Source organism: Phyllostomus discolor, chromosome 11 (genome assembly GCF_004126475.2).
Source record: "Phyllostomus discolor isolate MPI-MPIP mPhyDis1 chromosome 11, mPhyDis1.pri.v3, whole genome shotgun sequence".
Classification (NCBI taxonomy): domain Eukaryota; kingdom Metazoa; phylum Chordata; class Mammalia; order Chiroptera; family Phyllostomidae; genus Phyllostomus; species Phyllostomus discolor.
The window spans coordinates 13,201,965-13,206,974 of NC_040913.2; positions in this window are offsets into that span (position 1 = coordinate 13,201,965).

A 5,010-nucleotide genomic window follows, 5' to 3' on the forward strand; every position below is an offset into this window, starting at 1 on the left:
CTTAAAAAAAAACTGCCTGTGCAATAATAAAACCCTGATCTGTGTGTTCCCCTAAAGTCAGAGCACATTTCTCCCATGTGCCCTTCCTGCTGCTGAGGGAGAGACAACCTTACCGTGCAGTGAAAAGAAGCGAGAGTCCCATACAATTGTATTAATCAATATCACCCCCAGTTTAATTTTAAAACATCAAGAGACAGGCCCTGGCACAAACAAACCTTTTCACACCTTTGCTAATTTACTATGCAAGTCCAAACTTTGTTTAGATTCCTCAGGAACTGAAATATCCCCAGTCCTTGCTTAGATTTCTTTCTAATGAGCACTAACTTTATTTGCCCTGCCAATTTATCACAGATTTCTTGGTTTTCTGTCTAAGAAGTATAAAAAGATGCCTCAATTGATATTTGTTTGAGCTTCATTTTACAGTCTGAACATCGTGTCCCAATTCTGCTGTGTATACATATAAAATTATTTATTCTCCTGTTAATCTAGTCTGGTGTCAATTTTATTATTTTATTGTTAGCACACAATAGTACTCAACTTGCACAGTTAATAAAGTCCCACTTTTGGGGACTTACCCAAAATCTAAGGTGCACTTTCAGCATTTTGATTTAAGAGAGCTATTGGAATGTCTGGCTAAAAGTGATTACCTGGATAAACCAGAAGAAACCACAGGGAACCTTTAGAGCAAGTACCTGGCCGTGCAAGACTATTCTGCCATATTGTAACTGCCAGTATTTATGTGGGTGAGGAGAGGAAGGAGAGGGATTCCAAATGCTTTTCTGAATTTGTCAGTAGACGTTTACTTTAATTCTAGTTGCATGTTAAGCTTTTGCAATATAAATGTTCCCTCACTAACTGAAACGATTTTGCAGTATTATCATCACATTTCATCCTGTAATGAAAATCTGTATTACAATCCAACTGCATGGTCAGAATGCAATTAAAAAAGAAAAATGGAAGATTTTTTTCTATATTGATAATGAAACCCCATAGAGTGATGAAGTATGTTTTAATTTATGGGCTTGTTCTTAAAAGTGCTAATCACTTCGTCAGGATTTGACTCTGGGTTGACTTTTTCTAAGCACCTAGTTGCTACAAGTATGCATTGTCTTTCTCCAAACACACTTAATACAGATGATTAGTTTGGTGCATTAATCACTGCCCCATTCCAGCCTGGCCTCCTGAGATGTTTACAGGCCATTGTGGTGGGGGATTTAGGATTTCCAAAACTTTTCGTGAGTCATTTAAGGACAATTTCAGTTACTCCCAACAGATGGCTAATTGCATCTATTGTGTGGTGATTTAGTTCTCACAGGCAATCTTATTACCCAGTTCTCATTTGGAGAGGGGACAACGCACTATTTTCAGGATGTTACACTAAATTTGGAAGGAGCATTATAGATAATCTCCAACTCCCTCCCCGTGAAGATGGAAGAATTTACTGATAAAGTAAATGAGTAAATTGCTCATGAAGAAAATATAAGAAACTCAAATTGTGGGACAAAATATGCAACAACACCATGCACATATTTACATGGAAGAAGTAGCATAACTTTGAATTTCTTAAGTGAAGTTAAAGAAACAATCAAAACAAGGTAAATCCATGCATACAATAAATGCATACTGAGAAGATTAATGAAAAGAAACCTCATTTATATTGGAGTTGGGAGGGTTTGCAGGGAAGGTCTCATGACCAAACTAGATCACAGAGCTCAACAGGAAGGACTCCTTGCACACAACACTCTCCCGGCTTCCTTATCTTTATTTTTTTATAAAGGTTTTTTAAAAGATTTTATTTATTTATTTTTAGAGAGGGAAGGGAGGGAGAAAGAGAGAGAGAAACATCAATGTGTGGTTGCTGGGGGTCATGGTCTGCAACCCAGGCATGTGCCCTGACTGGGAATCGAACCTGCGATGCTTTGGTTCGCAGCCCGCGTTCAATCCACTGAGCCACATCAGCCAGGGCTCCTTATCTTTATAAAAGAGAGTCCTTTCCTCTGTTTCATAGGACTTGCATGTGGTTTACCACTAGGCTGAATATTGTAAACTGCTCTTCTTTGTTGTTTCTGGGGGTATAGAGAAACAAACACTTTGCTGGAGACATATCTATTTGTTTAAAGTCAACAATACAATGATAGAGATTAAAAAGACCAATTTAAATTTAGAGATATTTATTCTTATATTGGGAAAATCTGGGGCATTGGCAAAGGAAGTAACATTTGATCTGGACGTTGAAGAGCAAGTAAGATTTGTACAAGCAAAGATTAGGAAGATCTGGTAATATTTTAGGAAAAAAATTGTGTAAGCCAACACATACAGGGCTTTTATAATTAAACCAAAAACATGTTGAGTAAAGTATACTTAGAGGTATTATTACCATTGTTATTTAGCTAATTATTAATAAAAGAAAGGGCAACAAAGGGAATTAGACATTGTGCTTAATAAAATGGGAAGCATGAGCCTGCTTGCCTAGCCAGGAAGCTACAGTTTCATCCCCCAGGGGATTACAGCATCTCTCCACCAAGGGGATTAACACTCCTCCTTTCCCCATAGGGGGCCAGACTGTTGTGGGGCAAAGGAGGCAGGGCTTGACAAAAGAGGCCTGTCAGTCTAATTAGAGGCTGTAAAGCTATCAAAAGCTTATAAAAAAACTTTGGAAGTTGATTGGTCTTTTGAAGAAAATACTTGGTTCACCCCCAACCCAAGATAATATTGTCCCAGGAGAACAAAAGTATTTCCTTCTCTGTCTCTCTCTCTCACCTGGGAACCTGCACTCACCCCACACCCTCCCACACCCTCTCCCCAGGTCCTTGTGGCTTCAGCAGCTCTGTGGCCAATGGCCATGGAGACTCCACGAAGACAGGCTCGAATACTGCAACACAGCAGTGGTCTGAAGCTGGGGACACACACTAAGCTCGCCAGATGTTGGAATGGGCTTTACAATGAAGTAGCAACTCTGGGTTTAGTACAGATTAAGCCTGTATTCTGGCCCTACTGAGCCACGGTTGGACTTTTTCTATGGTGAGACTGATGAAGATCAGACATTGGGAAGTCAGAAGAGCGACCCCTTTATTTTGCATAATGAATAAAGTTTACCACTGAACCCCACCCTCCCATGCAGGTTTCAGGAAATTTCCTCCTGACACCACAAAACCATCACTTCTACCAATGACAATATGGTACTAAAAACTAATTGAGCTTGAGGACATTATGTTCCATACTAAGGAGTTTGGGTTTTGTTCTATAGGAAGTTAGAGGTTCTTAAAAATAGTATTGATAAAAAGAAGTAACATGATCACAACGCTACCTTAGAAAGGTAATCCAACTGCAGAAACGGTATCATTATATACATACTGAGAAGGACATGGATTGTGTCGCCCAGAGTCTAAAGCAGTCTACAGAAAATGGGAGATATCTTTGAAAATATCTGTTTGCCGTAAAACGTCTCCTGATATTTTACCATATATTCATGTATCCCTGTGATAAATGCTACTTAAATATTTTTTTCTAAATGTTTTGCCTACTAAGTTGCTTAAAATCATCTCATGTTTCAAATAGAGGCACGTATTTATCTTGGGACTTTATGAAATGAATTATTAGTTAAAACACTTCAGATTCCTTAGCTACGCTTTAGAATAAGAAGCTAAAGTCATATTAAAGATTTTAATAAGAAGAATAGTAATAAACATCAGTTATAGTTATATTTATAGTAATAACAGCAAATAGTAATAAATGATAGTAATAGTTATATTATTATTAATAATAATAAACATCAGAGATAGCAGTAATATTTTTAGTGTGTTTATAAGTCAGCATAGATATATGCTCCATATGCATAATTTAAATATTTAAGCAACTACATATTAGAAGTGTTATTAATGTCTTCAGTTTACAGATGAGTCCACTAGGCATTGGAGACTAAGGGAGCAGCCCAAGGTCACAGAGATGGGAAAGTGTATCTGGGAGTTAAGACAACTTATTTTTTTTTTTCAGATTATAATAGAAACACCAATTTAGAATATTATCAAAACACAAAATTTAAAATAAAAAAAATAATAAAAAAATCACCTTGCCAGGAGGTGGCCAATTATATTATTGGAGCATATATTATTTACATACATACTCACAAGCAAGAAAAACCTGATTGTATTCTATATACAAATCTATATTATTTATTATTTAAAATGTTGACCTTTCTTTTCCTCCAACAAAATTTAAAATTCCTGTTTATTTTGGGGGTTAAAATGTCAAAATAATTTCATTTATCCAAAGGATCATTAGCTTTCTTCCGAGCTCAGTGAAGCTTTTAAAAGCATACAATTCTCATGAGCAAGTTTTACTCTTAGATTTTTAAGGCTGCCACCACTAAGACATGATTATAACATTATAGAAAAGAGAAAGGTTGATGGTAGGCAAAGTCACCTGCCTCCTTAAAGAGAGGTCTCTGAGATACCTTCTAAGGATGCAGCAAGCATTTTAGAAGGGTAAGTTGCAGTATAAGCCACCTCCTCCACTGTGCTTAAGCCTTTTGTTCATACTTTCTGTGTTCTGCACGAAGCATTTTTAACAATGAAGTATTTTTAAATTAAGGTGTGCACATTGTTTTCTCAGACATAATGCTATTTCACACTTAACAGACTACAGTATAGTGTAAACATAGCACTAGAAAACCAAGTGATTTATCTGACTCATTTTATTTCATATTCGCTTTACCGTGTTGTTCTGGAAGCAAACTTGCAATATGCCTGCACCTAGTAATTCAATAGAGATCATTTTTTTACCACCCTATCCTGATATTTTAAGATAGCCATCTGAAATGTATATCATCAAATTATTTTTTCAGAGTTATTTTGTTTTTATCTCTACAACCTAAAGTCATAAAGCCTATGACTTTAGTTATATGTGAATTGAAGTTTTGTCAACATAATATAATTTCATTCCAAGATAATTTTATTGGTTATAAAACTATCAGTAAAAATAAATTTTTGAGATCATATAAAAGTAAGTTAG